Here is a 22769-nt window from a genome sequence, read left to right as displayed (position 1 = left end):
TTATGAATTCTCGTGGTCGGAACAGAACCGACATGCAAATTATCTTCCAAATTAGAAGAGATCTCGTCAATGGTTGTTTCTGGCTGAGAGTGAAATGGATTGAAAAATTCTTCTTCAGTCGAGGCAGCAGAGGTACCAGTAGAGTTTGATGAGGAAGGTTGACATTTATCAATCAGCTGTCTTTGCAATAGATTTTCTTCCTCGTCAAGTATCATCTTCGTCGCAACTCTTTCTTCTTCTTCAGAAATTTCCAAATCCGGTATGTTAAAAGACTTAAAAAGCTTAACATAGTGAAAAGCTCAGCAGGTCCATTGCTTGGTTTTGGCGGTTGGTAACTTGTGATGTCGGTGTTACACACCACCTCCACCTTGCAGGTCGAAGTATTGAAGACACGTCTGTTAGGAGTACCAACAACATAACCGACTAAGATTCCTTCATCGGCTACTTCGCCAAATTTAGAATTTGTCTTCAAGATCGAACAAGGGGACCCGAATGGTTCAAGACCACTCAAGTTGGGCTTCCTTCCATGCATAACCTCGTAACACGTTTTACCAAGTCTCTTAACAGTTAACACTCTATTCAGAACATAGCAGGCTGTAGCAACTGCTTCAGCCCAGAACATCACAGGAAGCTTCAAATCTGCCAGCATAGTTCTGGCTCCTTCAATTAAAGTTCGGTTCTTCCTTTCAGCCACTCCATTCTGTTGCGGAGTATACGGAGCGCTGTATTGGTGTTCACTTCCTTTATGAAGACAGAAGATCTCCATCTCAAAATTCTTGAACTCCGTTCCATTGTCACTCCTGATGAACTTAACTGTTTTACCCATGACGTTCTCAACTTTGGTAATCAAATTCTTCACCATTTGAGCCGTCTCATCTTTCGATTTCAGAAAATATACCCACGAATATCGCGAGTAGTCATCAGTGATCACCAAGCAGTAAGAAGTACCTCCTAGACTTTTTGCATACACGGGACCGAAGAGATCCATGTGAAGCAGTTCTAGAGTACTGGCAATAGAGTTGACCTTCTTGGTGAGATGGGATTTCTTGTGTTGCTTTCCCTTCTTGCATGCTATACATTTGTCTTCAAAGTTAAAACTTTTCAAGGGAACGCCCATCACAAGTCCATTCCTGACAATGTGGTTCATCTTCCGAAGATGAATGTGCCCCATCCTCCTGTGCCACAGTTCGGATTCCGATTCGCTTGCTTTCGTCATTAAACATGATTCTTCCGTGGCCATTTCAGTAGACCTCATATCCATTACATAAGTATTTGTATCACGTGGAGCTTTCATCACTATCCACTCGTCTGGTATCTGAAAACCAGGCTTCAACACGATCGCCTCATTCTTCGTGAAATGAACAGTGTACTCCTTATCACAAATCTGCGACACACTCAGCAGATTGTGCTTCAACTCTTCTACAAAGTTCACATTCTCAAGAGTCATTTTTCCATTGGACACCGTTCCTCTTCCAGTAATTTTGCCTCCACTTTCACCGGCAAAGCTAACTCTCGCTCCTTGAACAGGTTTTAAGTCGTGCAACAAGTATTTGTTACCCGTCATGTGCCGGGAACAGCCGCTATCTACAATCCAAAGACTGTGGGCAGCCCTGTTCAACTGTTCCTGCACAATAAAGCAAAGGATTAGAATCTAGGGACCCAAGACCAATTGGTCTTGGGTCTATACATTCCGTACTTCGGCTTTCCAAAGTTAGCATCTGGATAATTCCTGTCAGTCCTATTAGGAAATCTCCTTGGAAATTGAGTGAGGCCTTCCAAACCTATGTGTATTGAAAGTATTATATCTTGCGGTTTGGTTATTAGCATTGTTAAACTGAGGTTTGTTTATGTGAAAACCTGAATTAGTTACATTTCGGAACTTTGAAGGGTTTTCATTTTTAGCAGTATTAAAATTACCATTAGGCTTATGCTCAGTTTTAATAGGCCTCACACCTCTGAATTTCGGCGTCAGAGGGCAATCTGCAACAAGATGTCCTAACTTATTACACCTAAAACAACACCTATGCTCCATTTTCTTTTCAAAGGTTGTTTTGGATGTCGAGGCTGTGTTACCGGCCGTTCGTCTAACATAAGGTGGGACGTACGGGTTGAGTGGAGTACTCTTTTTATAAGTTGTATCTTTTTCTCCACCAGTGGGTAACACTACCTTCTCTTTTGTCTTACCCGATTCGGACAACTTATCCGAATCTGATGAGACTGGACTCGTAACAGAAATTTTCACACTTGAAACAGGCGAACTCGTTTCACCACTACTAACACTTGGTTCTTTACTCGTAACCTTGATTGGAACTGTCTGAGGAACTTCAAAATCAACAGATTTCTGAACACTAGGGTTAAAAGTGTAATTGTGGTTATAAGGTGGTGGAACCTCGTGATAACCAATTCCTCCCCTCTTCGCAGAGGTACCTTGATCACTAACAAGGTGATCAAGAATAGCTGAGGAATTTCTGAACTGCTCAAGTTTTCGGTTCAGTTCCACCACTTGCACCTGGTGGTCAGCAATCTGTTTTTCTCGTTCAGCAATAAGTTTGGTCTTTTCTTCCAAAACCTCATAACTTAGATCTATCACTTCAATTTTTTCAGCAAGTTTTGTTTTTTAAGCTTTTAACATCTTTTTCACACGCTTTTATTTTAATTTTGTAACTGTTCTCTCTTGCTTTCATAAAGTGATGATCTTCTTTAAGAGTTTTAAATTCAGCATCTAAACGAACATACTGATCAATTATGGTAGCAAGTTGCTCAGACAAGTTCTCACATTTAGTACATACAGGTTTAGAACATACCTCGGAGGACTGGTCCTTGAGATCTGCCATGAAAGCTTTTTCCTTACCAGTAGCTTTCTCTTCTCCGGTAATCATCTCACATTCTTCATTCTCAACCTTAGCCATATTTGCCTGCTCACTAGTTTCATTCGAATGCAGGTTCCAGTTGTATTCACCTGCTTCTCTGGACATCATGGCATTGACTTCTTTACTACTCCCAGTGTGCTGTGCAGACCGGCCTAGACCACGTTCAACTCGCTCGTTTCTGCACTCTTTGGCAAAGTGTCCGTTTTGTTGACAGTTATAGCACCTCACCTTAGACTTGTCGAACCCTGGCCTGCCACCAACAAACTTTCTCCCCGTCTTTCTCATAAACTTCTTCACTCTCCTCACTATCATGGCCATCTGCCATTGTAAATCCATTTCCTCCAGATCATCAGCATCGATCTGGTCATAGTCTTCATCCAGCATCGCTGGATCAACAACCTTTCCTTGAATATAGTTTTCATATGAAGCAATAAACGAAGCATAGAGGCCAAACTGCTCTTCAGCAGATTTGACGCTCATTGGCATCTTAGAGTAGTTATTGCTTGAAGAACTTGAAGAGCCACTACTCTGGCTTGCTGTCTGTTTAGTACCACTTGATCCACCGGCTACAAAGCAAACATCCCCATTTGAGTTTACTGACACATGCCCCTCCTGTGAAGACTTGGCACCCGACTCGCCCTTCGTGTAGTAGGCGGCAGAATCAGTCTTTGAACTTGAATTGGAGTTTACTTTAGCACCGTACATGCCTGGATCTTGAACCTGATCCATAGATGTCTCTTTTCTGACCATATTAAGCTCAAAAGTTCTGAGCTTGTTGACAGTGGTTTCAAGATCATAAGTAGGGAAGTCCTTGTCTTCCCTCATCAGCACAGTATACATCTCCCATTTTGGTGGGAGGGCATCGAGAAGCTTTTCCACAATCTCTTCTTCTCGGTAAGAAATGGAGTAGTTACTCAATTCAGTCATTAGATGATAATATCGAGTGATAATATCATCAAGAGATTCGTTCTTCAAGTACTTAAAGACTGAAAATTGAGTTTTGAGCAACTTTATCTTTGAAGCCCGAATACCTACATTCCCTTAAAATCTGTTCTCAAGAGCTTCCCAAAGCTCTCTAGCTGATGTATACTTTCTAAACGTATGGAGGATCTCCTGTGGAAGAGCCATTGTGATTGCAGCATGAGCCTTGCTTTCGGCTTCATACATCTTTTTCTCCTCCTCTTCCATTTTACTGTATTTCTTGATTTGGTCTCGACCCTCATACTCCATGACTGGTGGAATATATCCATCTTGGATGCATACCCACATTTTCGCATCCTGGTACTTAACGTATTGTATGAACCGATCCTTCCACGCGACAAAGTCGGTTCCCTTCAGCAACCTTGGGGCCTTTGTAGCTGACCCCGCTTCAACTTCCATCTTTACAAGCTCCGAAATGTTGATCGACGACATCCTTCTTGAAGACTAAGAAACCCGAAAAATTCTGAGTAGGCGAAGTTAAAAGATTTCCTCTGAACAGTACTGTAAGCGAAGTTAAGGAGTAATAACTTCGCTGGATCTTTCTTAAATTCGCGTGACTGGGCGAAGTTAAGAATAACTTCGCTTAGGGTAAGCGAACTTAGAAAGTAGGCGAACTTGAAGAAAAATTCGCTGAGCAAGGCGAACTTGATGAGAACTTCGCTGAGTTAGGCGAAGTTGAGGAGGTAGGCGAAGTTGTAAATAACTTCGCTTCTCCTTATATCTTCGCCGAAACCCTAAGTATCCTGACGGCAACTTCGCCTGATGAACAGCAACTTCGCCTGACGAACTCAAACTTTCTGCAGATCTGAAAATCGGATTTTAAAGAGGTTTTTGACGGTTTAAAGGCTTGAACACACTGGTAGGAGGCTAGAATGAGCAAAAACACCAAAAACTTGTCCCGTGAATAGTCGAAACGGGACGAATTCTACACCCGCGTGAATATCCCGAACCACACAATCGAGCAAAAGCTTTGATACCAATTGTAGGTTCCCTGGACGGATCACACGAGATATCCCAATATACACAGGTGCGGAATCCCTGTGTAGATCGTTACGGACGTAGAACACAAACACACGAACACACGAATACGATACGAACAAACACACGTTATATTAATAACTCAACACGTGATATAATCACAGTTACAGACTCTCGACCTCACGTCACTTGACTCACACGAACAACTTGAACTTCTAAAACGATAAGCCGTAACCTATATAAATACACGACAACTTCGCCTCAGGCGAAGTTGTCCATAACTTCGCTTGGTTAACAAGTTCGCCTAGGCGAACTTGTCAACAACTTCGCTTGGTTAACAAGTTCGCCTAGGCGAACTTGTCAACAACTTCGCTTTAAACAAACAAATACATAAACAATATTACAGACTCGATTACAGACACTGGACATATGAACTACTGACATTTATGCACCAACAGACTCCCCCTTGGGAGTAGCTTCATATCTTGATCTTTCAGCTCTTGTCTCGTAATCCTGTAAATTCAAGCGTGCACTCCTTCTCTAACGCACACCGACACAACCCTTTGATATTTCCTTGCTTCATCCTTCCAAGCAGGAATATAAAAGATCTTTTTCTCGTTAAGCATCTTCAAATCAGCTTGCGATAAGTTAACAAGATGCATCGGATCGTAAACTCTAAGGATCTCTTGTTCATCCTCATCTTCCATCACTGCCTCCGCTGTCTCACAATCAACGAACCAAAAACTCGTCCCGTGAATAGTCGAAACGGGACAAATTCTACACCCGCGTGAATATCCCGAACCACACAATCGAGCAAAAGCTCTGATACCAATTGTAGGTTCCCTGGACGGATCACACGAGATATCCCGATATACACAGGTGCGGAATCCCTGTGTAGATCGTTACGGACGTAGAACACAAACACACGAACACACGAATACGATACGAACAAACACACGTTATATTAATAACTCAACACGTGATATAATTACAGTTACAGACTCTCGACCTCACGTCACTTGACTCACACGAACAACTTGAACTCCTAAAACGATAAGCCGTAACCTATATAAATACACGACAACTTCGCCTCAGGCGAAGTTGTCCATAACTTCGCTTGGTTAACAAGTTCGCCTAAGCGAACTTGTCAACAACTTCGCTTGGTTAACAAGTTCGCCTAGGCGAACTTGTCAACAACTTCGCTTTAAACAAACAAATACATAAACAATATTACAGACTCGATTACAGACACTAGACATATGAACTACTGACATTTATGCACCAACATTATTATTATTATTATTATTATTATTATTATTATCATTTAACAAAACATTTATTATTATCATTATTTTCATAATTAATAGATTATTATTATTTATGATTATTATGTTCATTATTATTAGGATTATTAAGGAATATTATTAAATTCTAATGTTGTTAATATTATCCACTTGTTTTATCGAACCAAAACTCATGTCGGGCCTAGTTGTCGTTTAACGTCGTCGTCACTCAAGTTATATTTTTCTTACTAATACTACTATTATTAAAATGTTATAGTATTAGTTATTATCATTAATGTGGCACAAATAATTATTATAATAATAATTATTATTATATTAAAATTCATAAATCTATTAATAATGTATTCAACAACAAAAGTAATTGTTATTACATTTATTATTACTATTACTATTATTAGTTTTAACAACAATTCTCAATTGATAGTATTATTATGTATTATTATCATTATTATGTTATATATCTATATCTACATATATATATATATATATATATATATGTAACATATTTTAAATTTATTATTATCATTACTATCTTCATCATGAATAACATCATTAGAAGATTTATTATCTATTCTTTTTTTATATAAAACCGAACTTTTCATTTAAACCCATCTTGTTTCTATTTAATATTAGTTGAGTTATTTAAAAGCCCAATAAACTAATATCATTTTATTTTAAATTATCAATTAGGAATGAGTCGTTAGCAAATTAATAGGTAACCTGACTAACAACCGAACCTTCTCGTTCGATGTTTCAACTGTAGTTTCAACTAAAGTTCAAGTTCACTAATATATTTTATTTATTCGTTTTCAATTAGCTTTCAAGTCGAATTCGTTCGTTTTGTTCACAAGCTTTCTATATGTCGATCATTTATTAGTTCTCAATTCGTCAATCGAGGTGAGTACTTTCATACCCCTTTTTTCAACTTTCGTTTTGGGGTGACATTTCATACGTATCAAACTAAATGCTTTATTTACTTGAATCTTAAACCCACAAACGTGATTGTATACTTTACTTAAATAATTTCTCGATTTGGTGTTCTATGCTTACATGCTTATGTGTTTACCGCTTTTGGAAGGTTGATTCATAAATCCGTGAACTATCTGGTATTCTCTTATAGCACGGTGCCGTTAATGTATTCTTATTAACGACCTCATGAAATCCGAATCTATTTATAGACGGTGCCGTTAATGTATTCTTATTAACTACCTCATATAAAAATCCAAAACCATCTGGTATTCTCTTATGGCAGGTGTTGCTAATGTGTTAGCGATCTCATATTATCCATATTGTTGCTTTTATTTATCGTTTCGTATGCAAGTTTTGTGGCTTTTTATTACTATATACTTATATGCTGAGACTAATGAATTGATCACCAACCTTTGTATTGACAAACTTTATTTTATGAAATGTTACAGGTTTGACTTTTGTTGACTCGAGGACTTGATGAAAACCGTTACAAAGACTATTAGGATATTAGTAAAATGAACAATATAATTGTTACTTGTATTTAAATTTGTTTGTGTGAACGAGATGTGTTGATTATTGATTTATAAAATAAAATGAGTTGAATAAATATTATCACTTTAAATAGTGTCTTGTGTTTTTGGGCAATCGGTTGCACCCCGGCATGTTCCGCCGCTTTTGGTCGGGGTGTGACAGATTGGTATCAAAGCCACAAGACTATAGGATAGGTGGTTAGACGTAACAACCTAGTATAGTCTTTACTTTAGGGTCCTTATACGTGTTTCCTATATGTGTTTACCCTACTTGATTGTTCAATACACTTGTTTATTTATATAGCTATTTATTTTATCAAATCTTAAATATACACATACACACACTTTCATAGTACTCCAAGGTATCCATACCTTAAAACGCAAAAACAGTAGTTTTTTTTATTGTGTTATATGGATCACGAGCTTAACTTGGATCCCGTTATATCAAATCTCCTTAAAGGTTGTCTCTTATGAGATGACCACTTTAAGTAGTCGAATGCGAGCGTTCCGCTCGCCATCCTAATTTTCAGTGTTGAAGAAATAGAACCACGGTGGTACGTGGACTAGTGTTTTGGCATGACGTTGTATTCCGATTTATTATTTTTATTACAATCGTTATTTGAGTCCAAAACATGAAAAAGACGCGGTGGTACGTGCACATGTTTAGACTCCAACAAGGTATTTTTGTAAAAAGGTTTTAGTGTCGGAATATCAAGTCATGGTGGTACATGCACGATTTTTCCGCCCTTAAATCTTAAAACACTATTAATCAACGTTACGTGGTTATCAATGTTAGGATTATTGAAGGCATTTGGGTCGGGTTCGTTGGTTGAGGATTATAAGACAAAAGGGGGCGACCCGTTTAATTATGGAGGATGGCCCATTTAGAGTTTTCTTGGTCCCAACTCTATTAAACCTAATTTTTCTTTATATATACCATGGTCATGTATAGTAATCTTTGTACATTGCTTAATAAAAATACCCTAGTTGCAGCCCGTGGACGTAGGTCGCCTTGACCGAACCACATCTCCCACTAGAAGGCCTTGCGATAAACTCCAGCCTGCCATTCAAGTACAAAGCAACCCAGTCATCAGTAATATTAGTAATATTAGTAATCTTTATTAACAAGTCTTCCAAGCTTCTAGTTCCCATATACAAGCTAAGACTTACCACCTAGTTGCAACAACCCCCTTCAACATCAAGTACCAGAAGGGCCAGTTGAAGCTCCACCGAGCTCCAACTCATCAGCTAAAACTAATATGTCCTCTATCTCAACTGATACACACAATCCACCAGTTTCAGAGATAACTCGAGAACCATTTCCACTCTCCTCTTTCAGCAAGAGTTCCCCAGGAGAGATTTTATAAATCGTAATAACGGTCTTCAAAACCCAACATTGTTTGTAACTGTTACGGGAACACAAATCGCGCTCCCACTGTCCCCAAACCCCTGAACTGTTTTAGACCTCCGACCCCGCTCAGCTTGAATCACCTTTGCACCAAGCTCTACTCTTGAAAATTGAACCTTATTTTACCCCTTCGACTCAGTTAACCCGACTTTGTTTTGAGGGACGGTCATACTTCCCTTAGTAGGCACTTCCACCATGTATAATGAACCAAACCTGCTTCCACGAGCAATAACCAGACTGCCTTTAGTTACCTACCATTTACTTCCACCAAACTTTACTCCCATGTCTAGTTCATCCAGTTTACTAACAGAGATAAGTCTTCTCTTCAACTATGGAATAACAACATTCTTCAAGTTCCAAAAGGTTCTCAATGGAGTTACCAAATTAACATCCCCCATGCCCGTAACATTAAGAACATCACCATTAGCAATACGTACCTTCCCAAAGTTACCAACGTTTAGATTCACCACCGTCTCCCCGCCGTGCGTAGCGTGAAACGAAGATCCATAATCCATGACCCAAGAGTCCACCATGCTATCAACACTACAAAATACTGCCTCGTCATCACTATCGTCTTCATTAACATGTTCAGCAGTGTTCACCTCAGCAGCCTTTCCTTGTAATCTGTTTGGACAATCACTCTTAACATGTCCAACTTCATTACACCTCCAGCACTTCACATTCTTCCGAGTTCTAGACGATCTCCTCCCCCGACTCCCATTGCTCCTGTTATTTTCCCTTACCTTTCCAGCATAAAACATATCAGAAGATGATCCGCCACTCGTGCTTTTCCGGCGAACATCTTCACCCAACACAATGTCTCGGGCCCGCTCAAATGTTAAACCATCGGCCCCAATGGAAATAGTAATGGTCGTTACAGTTCCAGACCAACTCTTAGGCAAATAAGATAACAATATAACAGCTTGAGTCTCATTATCCAACTTCATGCCCACAGAAGCTAACCTGGACATAATTGAGTTGAAATCATTAATGTGACCCGTGACTGAACTTCCCTCGTGCATCCTTGTTACAAACATTCCCTCATCAAGAACACCTTATTGGCTGCAGACGGTTTTTAATACATATTTGACAGAGCGTCATCACACCATGAGCCGTGGTTACTTTCATGATATTAAATGCAACGCTCCTCGTCAAATCCAAATTAATTTTACCTCTAGCTTCTTGCCCTTTGAGTTTCAAACTGCTTCTTCGGCTTTATCTATTTTATCCGGTTTTTCGTCCAATACCATTTGCAAATCATGTTCACCAAGTAACGCCTCTATTTGCATTTTCCACCATGCAAAATCAGCCTTGTTAAACTTGTCGATTCGAACCTTCCCGTCTTCAGATATCGCAAACGAGAAAACAGAGAAAAAAACCCATAAACAAAACTCTAACCCAAAACTCGAAACCTTTCTTACAACCCAAAACTCCTGCCAATAAAAGCAAACCCGAACAACAAACCGAATCTTGAACACCCAACCTTCGATTCTAGTCCGACAACAAAAAAGCAGTCGACACTACTTCTTTCTTTGATAAACAGTCGCACAACAGAAGACGTTTAATATGGTTGCAAGATTTTGATCAAAGGTTAATAACTTGTAGCAGCAAACTTCACAACTTTTGAAAGAAAAAAAAAACCTAAAGCACTTGACACAAAACAGACGGCTTATATTCTTCTTTTTATTTGTGTGACCCAAGAATATAAAACAAATAAACTTGACTTCCCAATTTTATGGATTCTGTTTCTTTATCAATATGTCAACCAAATAAATCACCAAGATTAAGGAATGGACTCTCCTCAAAAGCCGTGCCAACAAAACCAAATTTTTGCAAGAGTTTTACGATCATAGTGATAAACCGAAAAAACAATAATAATAATACCTCGTCTTAGTGCACCCGTGTATTTGACAAACCTTCAGCTCTGATACCACATGTTAGGTATTAAACAGAGTCGGTACGCAACGGAAACACAAACACACACGCACAAACGAAAACAATAAATAAGAGACATGAGATTTTACGTGCTTCGGTCAAGGCGACCTACGTCCACAGGCTGCAACTAGGGTATTTTTATTAAACACGGTACAAAGTTTGCAATACATGACAATGGTATATATAGAGAATAATTAGGTTTAATAGAGTAGGGACCAAGAAAACTCCAAATGGGCCATCCTCCATAATTAATTGGGCCGCCCCTTTTTGTCTTATAATCGTCAACCAACGAACCCGACTCAAAGGCCTTCACTAATCCTAAAAATCAAGCGTAGATTTCAACACTCAAAGCAAACAATTCATAAATTTTTTTGTGAAGTGTTGGATAAAATTATGCTTTTCGCCAAAGATTTGATAGTACCAACTTCTATAAATCCGAATCCAAACATTCCGGGACATAATAAGAGGCTACAACGGGTTTTTAGAGGAATGGTTGGTGCACTAGATGAAACCTTGATACATGCAATTTTCCCTACTATGCAAAAAGATTTATATAGAGGAAGGGGAAATGGGATTGTTATCAAAACGTATTAGCAATTTGTGACTTTAACATGATTTTTACCTTCATCGTGGCCAACTGGGAAGGGGTAGCACATGATTCCAGAATATTATCAGAGGAATTATCAGATCCACATGCGTTATTCTTGATTCCACCACCATGTATGTTTATTGTTTGTTAATTATTTCTATCTTAGTTCAATATTCTAATTAACTTGTATATATTTATAGAGAAATATTATCTTTGTGACGTCGCGTATGCACACACACACGAAGATTTATGGCTCCATACCGTAATGTGAGGTATTGGCTTGGAGATTTTCGTCGGAGACGTACGTTGACCAATAAAGAAAAATTTAACCATGCGCATGCAAAAATTCGGAATGTCATTGAGCGTGCTTTTGGTGTCACGATTCTCTATATTGAAGAGGATGGAACCATTTCCGTTGGAGACACAAAGGAACATTACAATTTCATGTTTCATGGTACATAATTTTATTAAGAAAGAAGGTTTGAGGAATGAGTTGTTTGAAAATTTTGATCAACCCAATGTGTCATTCAGAAATACTCATGTGCACGTTGATGCTGAAGAAGACGAGGTTGAAGCACATGACACTGCATTAGATCAGGAGTATATGACGCAGTTACGAGATGAAATTGCTGAGCATTAATGCAAAGTACCGAACAAATTATTTAAAAAAAATGTTATTGTGGTTTTATGAATATTATTTCAGTGTCGTTTGACGATTATTTAAATTTCTATGTTGAATGACTTTTTATTTAAATTTCAACTTATTTAAAACTTTATGTTTTATTTTAGCAGTCTGCATATGTTAAAAAACAAACACTCTTATTCTTGAAGACTGCAGAGGTTTGATCCATCTCTTCTGCTACAGATGCCTGCAAATGTGGTCCGCAGACTGCAGACATTTTACCTCTTAAAAAACAAAGAGCACCTTAATGTCCAAAATAGACGGTGGTCCAAATTGGAGACCGTATATGTTACAAAGCTGCAAAATATTGGATGAAAGAAGTAGTGGTAGATCCAAGATTTTTTTTTAGTAGATTCATTGTTTTTAGATGATACAATTTCATAAAACCCGGACATAAAAAATTCAGGTCGGTTCGATAGTTAAGGTTTGGCAATCCTAAGGTTGGGGCCTTTATAGTGTAGAAAAGTAATTATATGTGGCAAAACAGGTCAGGTGGACCAAGTTTTAGAATATGGAATATTTGTTTCAGGTCGGAATACATTTTAACTATAAAAGTGAAGTTAACCAAAAAACAAGGAAGTTGACAGGTAAACCACTAAACATGCGAGACCTTAATAACCTTAACTAGTATCTTGACCCCACGCGTTGCGGTGCGTACTCATGCTTCACAACGCAAACTAAAATTTGGTAACTCGTAGTATTAAACTTTGGTAACTTTGAAAGTCTTACACGTAATTGATGATGACAATTTTAATGCATTGTGAAGTTAAAGCCTCGGCTGCAAAAGTTACAGACAAACTAATACATACCAATATAATGATGAATTAAACATTGGCCTTGTATCTGAACCTGCTGTTTTTTAGTACCAAATCCAAAATGTCTGTAACGGCGTAACCATTTAAATTTTGTTAGAAGTCATTAGCTCATTAGCTCCTTGATATTATCCCCCAAAACATGTGTTAAGCATATGCTTGTAAATGCCTCTAAGTTTCATTAACCAAATCGTTTAATGATAATGGAACTGTATCTTTCCCTAATCATCACTCTTTATTCATTTCAAAGAACCATTTAAACGACCTCCTCTTGTGACTCCTCATTCACCAATCACCACACCTCAGATGGCTCCTTTGCATCCTCGGCATCTTAATAATCATCCTTTGTCTCACTGCAATCTTGAGCTTCGAGTTCGCTTTTATCCTTCCTGTGACACTCGTTGAAAGAAAACTGCATCGTATTCCCAATCATGAAGTTTAGTTCAATGGTTAACTAAAATCAAATTTTGCAACAAACATGCATAGAATATAATTATCTTTGATTAGTTACAGCCTAGTTCGGTTTTACATGTGTATCCTTTAGCGAATAATTGCATCTACATGTGCAAACTCACCAAACGTTAAGATGAAATGGCGTAAATATGGACTTCTTTCTTTATTTAGATGTCCTCCTAATAATCTTTGAATAAAAAAGCATGGCCCTGTTTTAGGCAAGTAAACCATTTTAAGTCTTGTTGCACTCAGTGGCTGCTGCAAGTCTGCAACCAAAATTGAAACAATAGATATGAAGATGTTAGTTCGGAGTCGTTGAAACCATTGCTGTATTAGAAGGTATGCTTGCAAAGTTTCCGGTTACATGGACTAGTATGGATCAAATCATCACATACCTTTTGTTATAAATTAGATACTACAAATTTATGATATTATTTTGCAAATCGTATTATGTATGCCTTTATATTGAATACCAAAATATTAAAAACTAAGAGAACTGGATACTGTTTGTAAAATTTCATATTCTATGGTGTAAAGACGTTCTATAATATCCAGAGTGCTCACAAAGCAAACAAAACTATAAGCAACATATAACTTTCAGGTCAAAGGTTATAAAACAAACACAATAGAAATTTTATACAATAAGCAAAATTGCACAATTTTTGTGTTACTCTTCCAGTCCAGTAAACCAAAAAAGCGTGATGCATGAAACATTTTTAAAAAGTGATTAAATTATTAATGAACCAAAGATAATGAGTTGAATAAGAACGTAACGTATCTTCAATTACATTGTGGGTATGTTTCCAAATCAGAAATTGAGTTGTTTTGAATGTATAGAGAAATCGAAACTGAAAAACAAACCAAAAACCCATAGATCTTGAGAATTAGGAAATGAAAATTAGAAAATGAAGTTTTTGTTAAGATTGAGATAAATCTCATACTCCAATTTCTTCACTTTTGGTCCTGTAAACTTTAAAAAACATACTTTTTAATTAAAAAAAAGAATTTGAAAATTCAAAAGAACCTGATCGAAGAGTGATGTTAGGTTGGGGATTCTGGTCTGAAGGTCATGTTTGGTAGGGAATGACGACGGCGGAGGTGGACTGGCAACTGACGGCGGCCAGAGTGGAATTGAATCGCGTCAGGTGGAGGTGGTGAACTTAAATCGACAAGTTAAGAAATGGAGCGTCAATTAAGGTTTTGACAGAGGTGCTTGTGGAGTTGTGGGGGTGAACGACGGGTGGCGGTGTAGGTAGACTAATGATATACTTTTATTTATACATCTCGAATCCCTTGTAAAGTTATGTTTATTTAAATCTTTGATTTCGGTTTAGTTCGTGTTTTGTTCATCTTTTATTAATTTAGGTTTTGAGTCAAGTTTATTTGATATTTATCATATTTTAAATCTTTTGGTGTCTTGCATGTTAAACTTTAATTCTTTCTATCATTTCATGTGAAGTTTAAGTTCGTTTTTGCTCATCAATGGTTACATGATTACTTCACTTAGTGTTTTGATTTTTTTTCATATAGATTTATGGCTTGCGAGTCAAGGAAAAGAAGTTCTAGAAAATTCTCATCGTTGCTTGGAGTTGAAGAAAGGAATTAATCAAGATCTAGCATGATTAAGCAATGAAATAAAGTGCAAAAATTCGTAGCCCTCCCTGGTACACGCCGCGCCGAGCGGCCAGGGAAGCCAAGCCTGATCGCGCGGCGCCTACACTTTCTGTCCAGCCAATTTTCGCAAACCAAGCCCATCATGCACAACATAAAAATATCATTATAAACATAGACGGGATGATTAACAATTGTAGCCGTTTTTAGAGAGAGAAGCCAAGAGATTGAAGGTTTTTGAAGCTAGGAATCAAAGAGGATCAAGAAGTCTTTCAAGGATCAATCAACAAGGGTTTTATCGTTCTAACTTTCATTCCTTGTTCATTTTTTTCTATCATGTCTTTCTTCTTTGTTTTTAATCTTTGTTTGGATTCGTTTTTAATAAGATTCTAGGCTAGACTTCATGTCTACCTAGGTTTGATGAACATGTATTGATTTGATTCTTGCTTTGGACAATTGTTTTGATTATGGTTTCGTTATATTAATAGTAAAGACTTGTTTTTGCTTTCATGATGCATATGAGTGTTTATTATCTTGATTGATTGTTAACTATTGCTTCACATAGATCTTTTATCTCTTGATTTTGTTATTCAGATTTAGGGTTTATTTTTAATCATTACTTGGTGTTTTGATTATTGTGATTGAATAGGCCTATTAGATCATAGAAGCTTGTTGATCGTTGATTAGGATTTTGAATGTTCTGCTGAACTCCAATAGCTGTGAGGTGAGGAGTTATTCATGTGTCTTAGTCAATCGCATTCTAGGAAAGATTAGTGACGGTATTCTTGCTTGGTTATTGTGTTGATCCTTGTTCATGATGTTGTGTTTAGTTTATCAAATTATCTAGCGTTTAGTGTTTCGTGAGATTGCTTACTTTAGATACTATTAATTAACCTTAATTGATGACTGTGAGGAAACAATCCTAATGATTGCTTAATAATCTAATATTCATTCTTTAGGATTTTACTTGATGCGATCGATGGTCCTCTAGGGTTTGTTAGATGAATATATTTAGATATCAGTTTCCATATCATGTTGGTTATCAATTGTTTGGTGATTGTTGATGCATGGGATTCTTACCTAGGTAGATTCCTTCTCTTATTGGTTTCGATCTTGTGATTTATTGCTTGTTTCTAGTTTACTTGTTCATTTACTTTCTTAATTTAATATTAGTTTAAAAACCCCCTTAAAACATTAATAATAAATATTCGTGTCGTAAGTTGAGTCTAATTAGTTAATTTACGTAATTTATAGAGTCCTGTGGGTTCGATATTCCGGACTTACTTAACTTTAATACAATTGATCGGTTCACTTGCCGGTGTTTTGTGTAGTTGAGTCTTAGGTCTAGTTTTTATTATTTGTTTAATTTAGTTAATATTTAATTGACTGTTTTTAGCACATCAACTAACCGTCCACATCTCCACAGAAAGTCCCAATTGAAGAACCGGTGTTGGCTTGTAGACCTTAACATATGCATTATATGTTTATGCGCTATGCATCATATTACCTAACAAAATTGAATAGTAATTTTCTCACATATCATATCCACCTTTTAATATATATAATAATGGGTTCAAAGGGTAATATTTTAAATTTTTGATCCATTGTTTTTGTATGAGTTTAGAGTCTGGCAATCTTCCGTCTTCACTAAGGCTATCCACTATGATGACCGGTTGCCAGTGGTCACCACTTTTGAGAATTAAAGAAAAATAAAAATAAAGTTTTTTATCTCAACTAGTTGCAACATAGGTTGTTCTAGCAACCTATGTTTGCATCCAAACTTTTGTATATAATTTGTTGTTTTCATGAAAATTACAACTTTTAACTTAAATAAAATTAACTACACGGTTTTATTTATAAAAAAACATTTTGATATAAACTTTATAAAAAATGAAGCATTTTTATTTAATAAAAAAGTTGGGTTAGGTTGGATTGTGAGTGTGAGTGTGAGTGAAAATTTGGATTAGATGGGTTGTGTATATGGAGAGAGATAAATTAGATGTTTATTAAATGTGTGGGTTGGTTGGGGTTGTGATAGTGGATAGTCTAAGTTAACCGGTTTACAATCTCCAACTAATTGCACTTGCAGGCCTGTATATTTTGGTTCATCAAGTAATAAGGCAAAGTCTTAGCCACTAGAACACTTATCTATATCTATATCTATATAGGGGTGTTTGGGATTGCTTATTTTTACCAACTTATAACTTCTAAACTTTTTAAAATGTAATAAGGTTTTTGTCATTGCTTATATTGTGAGAGAAAAAGTTTTATAAGTTACACTTTTGTAACTTATTAACTTAATGACAAGTTATAAGGAGATAAAATAAGTAATCCCAAATATCCCCATATAATACATAAGACATGGGCAAATTAAGACACCACATTTATGTAATTTACAACTTTTAATGTCTAAAGTACACCTTATATAACATGTAAGATAGGGACAAACTTGTCTATTAGAAAATATGTCTTGAGATAGTTACAAGATTGCCCCCTCAACTTTTGTAAATTTAAGAAATAGTTAGCATTTTGGACCTTTATCTTTACAATTGTAAATAACATTTTACCAACAATTTTCCAACGGGCATAACTTTTTCATACGTTAATATTTTTTTTATAAAAATTGCACCATAAAAATGAGCATATTATTATTATCTTTAATTGTAACATCCCGTTTTCTCGTTTCGGTTAATAAAATAAAATATGAGTTATTATGAGTCAGGCTATGAAGAAACACAATAGGCTCAAGCCCATGACCCATAATATATATACCATTTCCTTTCCTTAGTTCATTCATTCAGCCATTCCATATATCACCCAAAACACACACTTAAGCTCTCTCTCTCTCTCTCTCTCTCTCTTATTCTCTCTTTCTCTAGCTGAAACCAAGGAGAAGAACCTATCCCGACCCGAGGTAATGATGTTATGACCTTAAAAGGATCCAAACCCGCTAAATCTAGTTGCAAAACGACGAACCGACGCCCTAAACCGTTAAAGTCACGAGGTCCGGATGGAATCGGGTATAAACTGATCAAGAGATGAGCTTAGGGGTCACCCTAGCTCAGATCTGGATCGAACGGGGTGAAAAATGGTGAAAAACGGTGGAAAACGAGTGAGATCTCGTTTTTCCGGCAACATCCCGTTTTTCCGGCGATGACGGCGCCGGAAAGGCAGCTTCGGAAAAGTGGCGTACGAGAAAGGAATGTCAGAGAATGTTTCTGACATTCTCTGACCTAAACCTGATTCGACAGAAGGATAACGAATTAACAAGCAATTGGTTATGCCCATTCGTTAAGAAGAAATAACGAACTAGTAACAGTTCGTTAAGTCATTCGTTAAGTAATTCGTTACGGGGAAATGACGAATGAACCCTCAATTCTTTATAAGGGTAAAATCGTTATAAGAGGCCAGTTAGTTATAGAGACCGGTTCGTTATAAAGGCCAGTTCGTTATAAAGACCAGTTCGTTATAAAGACCGATTCGTTATGAGGGTCAATTCGTTATAAAGTTAAGAAGTAACGAATGAGTTCCTTCGTTAACGAACTGGTTAACGAATTAGACTTTGAAAGAATGACATAAAGGTCCTCGGAGTTAGAAAAAAATGGATTAATTACAAAGAAGCCCTCGAACTTTATGAATCAGCAAATAAATAATAAATTAGAATTCTAATGAAAAATGTGTTAAGACAGTTAATGAAAACAAACTTTTTCCAAGCTGACATGGGCTCTTCCCCTTAAGACAGAAAGCTCAACCCCAGCCAGGGGCTCTGCCCCTTGAACCGTGCTAGGGGTTGCCGCCCCTAGAACCCCGCTACCAGGGGCGCTGCCCCCGGACCCCCGTTCATTGAGGGTTATAATTAAACTAGAAACACGATATGAGTAATGATAGTTAATTGATACGTGTAATTGTTATACAGTTAGTCGTGCACAGCAAACAAAAGGAATAACCGTTAATGATGAACGTAACAGGACTCAGGTGAGTTTCTAGCCCCACTTCCTTTTTATGTTTTCGGGGCTGTGTGCATACTCAATGTGAATGTTAATACACTTACTTAAATGGTAAGTGTATGCTATTATGATCTATGTGATAGTGTGTATGAATGTATGAATGAAAGCTCGTAGGTGCGTGAACGATCATCGGATATTGCACGTATCGACGGGGAAAGTAATATTAGTATGCCTTGTATGAAATATGTAAGTATGAAAGTACGTAATGAACTGAGTATGTACGAAAGTATGATTATGTAAAGAAAAGTATGTATGGTTATAACACGAATGAAAGGTATGGTTTAAGTAGGGAATAGACCCTAATAATATTAGCGAATGTAGAGAACATACCCTAATAATATCTGCGAATGTAGGGAACAGACCTTAATAATATCTGCGAATGTAGGGAACATACCTTGATAATATCTGCGAATATAGGGATCGGACCCTAATAATATCCGCGAATGTAGGGAACAGACCCTAATAATATATGCGAAGGTTATAGGGCAGAATGCTCTATAAAACGTATATGTATGCATGTATGTATGTATGTTTGTATGTATGTATGTATGTATGTATGTATGTATGTATGTATGTATGTATGTATGTATGTATGTATGTATGTATGGATGTATGTATGAACGTATGGATGTATGTAAGTATGTAAGGAAAGATGAAGGTATGTATCTTCGGATACGTGTTTACGTAAGTATGTGAATGTAATGTAAGTTGCATGATTAACTAGAACTCACTCAGCGTAGATGACTTTTAGTATGCACGCAGGTTAACAGACTGAGACAGCTAGTTTGAGTGGGACACATGGCGATAAATCGAAGAAGCTGGCATCTGAAGAATTGTCATGATGTTTTGAATGCTATAATTTATGTTATGTTTTAAAAGACAAGTTATGGATGGTTGTAATGAATGGTTGACTTTTATAATATTCCGTGAAAGTTTTAATTCACTATGATATTTAGAACTGTATTTATGAGTAAATCCAACGCCAAAGTAGGGCACCGGGATCAGGGCCTTACATTAATTTGGGTATGGTGTTTCTATAATTATTCAAATACAAAAATTAACATATTACATATAGGTGTTCACTCGGTTTTAACGGTTTCGAAGTCATATCGTGAGCCAAACCGTTGGTATGATATTTTGTTATTAAGAACCGAAACTTAACCGTTGAAACTTTAAACTGAATCGTTACTAATGGTTTGGCTTCACGCATTGAGCTTCAATAATAAGTTAACCGTCTGGTCCAGTTTTATATGACCAATTTTCTGTATAAACCATAAACCAAAACTGTTTGCTATGGTTTGAGCATTCGGAAACCGGCTGACTAAAAGTGATGATTGGTTCAAACGTTTTCAAGGTTTCAAACGAACGTTGAATATCCACAATTGTTACATGATTACTATGAGATTTGTTTCCCGCCGCATCGCGCGGGCATCTGTCTAGTTATATATAATAAATAACTTATGGGCAAATTAAGACATTTAGATTTTAAATAATTTACAGCTTAATTAACAAACGGTACAACTTACATAGCATGTTGAAGAGGGGCAAAATAGTAAACTTCAATTCTTTAAACATAGTTGCAATATTGTCCCCTCAACTTTAATTAACTTTTATAAATTCAAGTAATAGTTATAGCCTTAGCCTTTTAAATTTTAACCATATATATTTTTTAATTTAACATTTAACCCAACTTCCACCCACGACTTTTAAACCTCATATTGTTTTTATTTGCTAATATTTTTTTTAAAAACCGGCACCATAAAAACGAGAATTTTAATCTCTTTAATTTGAGTATGATATCGTCTTAGTTTTCATTTAGTTAAAAAAATAACATTTACATAGCGGTGTTTGCGATCCGAATTTTATAATTTTTAAATAAACAATTAGTACGTTCACGTAAACCAAAATAGAACCGTTAAAAATTGAAACAAACCATTATCAACGGTCCGTGTTCCCGTCGCATCGCGCGGCTACCCGTTTAGTATTCATTTTACATATAGGTTCACTCCAACTTTTTATATGAGTTAAGTTATTTTACAAACAAGAACAAAAATGAGAAGAATTATAGCCACACAAAAAGCCTTTAAAAAAATAAAACATAAATAATAAAAAATCATAACTCAAAATTTAATAAAATATAAATGAAAAAAGTAAAAACACAAAAATGTTTTCACCGTCTTCCTCGTTTAAAAAAAGACACAATGTTGAGAGAAAAAGATCATTGTGTCTTTTTGTTTATAATTGTATTTTGCATTTATTTTCTTCATTGATCGTGTCTTTTTTTCCTTGACATTGTGTTTTTTTCTTGATATTACTCATTATTGTGTTATATTTTGTTCGACATTGTGTTATATTTTTTGCGATATATTGTGTCTTTTTTAGTTATAATTGTGTCTTTTGTTCATTTTCGTCATTGTGTCTGATCTCAGCATTGTGTCTTTTTGTCGTTTTTTTGGAACGAGAATGACGGAGGAAACATTTGAGTTTTAATTTTTTTAATTATATTTTGAGTTATGATTTTTTAATGTTTTTTTTTTGAATTTTTTGTTGGGAGGTTTTTGTATAGACACAAATCCTTACAATAGTTCTCATTTTTGTCTTTCCTTTTATATTAACATTTCCCTTTTTTATATAGCCATCCTCTTAAAAATCAAAATTTAATGAGTTCCCGTAAATTCAACACCTACTAATCTACTATGTAGGTATGCCCATGGAAAAAGTATTTTTTTTACTAGGGACCAAAACCAAAATACGTGTAAATTACCTGGACAATATGAGTAATTAACTTTAAAATTATTAGTATATGTTAACTAACTTTAAAATTATTAGTATCTGTTGAAGTTTAAATTACAATAACAAATTACATGTCATAGTCGTTGCATTTGTCTTTTTTTTTTTTTTAAGAAAAGAGAAGCTACAAATATTACAAAAGCTACTATTCATCTTTATATCATCTTTGCACACACCTACACTCATAAACCCCACACATGTATATTAAAAAACTAGAAATAGACAATAAAATAAAATTAAGACAACAATAAGATGGCGGATAGAATGTGAGGTTTTCTTTAAATGTGAGATAAATTTTAATAAGCATGATTTTTTTTAAAAAAAATTATAAGGTGAAAGATGATGGAGGAGATGTGAACACTCTTAAAATCTATACAATTATTAAGAAGTACTAGCAACATTTAGTGGTAAAAAAAACACAAACATTAACGGAATAGACGCAAACGAACACATTATCGACGTTCACGATAGGGGTGTTCTTCGGGTTTCGGGTTGTTTGGGTCAGGTTGTTCGGGTTTTAGCTCAAAGCAAATAGACTCAAGAACCAACCCAAATAAGGTCGGGTTGTCGGGTTTCGGGTTAAATGGGTCGGATTAATTCGGGTTGGGTTTCGGGTTAAACACATTAAAAAAAATATCTTTTACAAGATTATAAATAAAACCAAATTCAAACCTTTATAAAACCATAATCAAGTTAATTTCAACATACAACCATATTTAACTATAACAATATTTAAAGTATGAGTGCTTCACTATTTTGTGTGATTCTTTGTGATGTGTGGCTGTGGATTTTGGAATGAAGAGAACAACCAATTAATATTTAAAAGCAATAAAGATTTTAGGGTTTTGTA

This window comes from Bidens hawaiensis, unplaced genomic scaffold (assembly GCF_021521415.1).
Source record: "Bidens hawaiensis isolate Kalapana, Puna unplaced genomic scaffold, B.hawaiensis_p1.1 tig00002825_1, whole genome shotgun sequence".
Lineage (NCBI taxonomy): Eukaryota > Viridiplantae > Streptophyta > Magnoliopsida > Asterales > Asteraceae > Bidens > Bidens hawaiensis.
The sequence above is the reverse complement of the archived record's forward strand: the minus strand, read 5'-3'. Positions refer to the sequence as shown.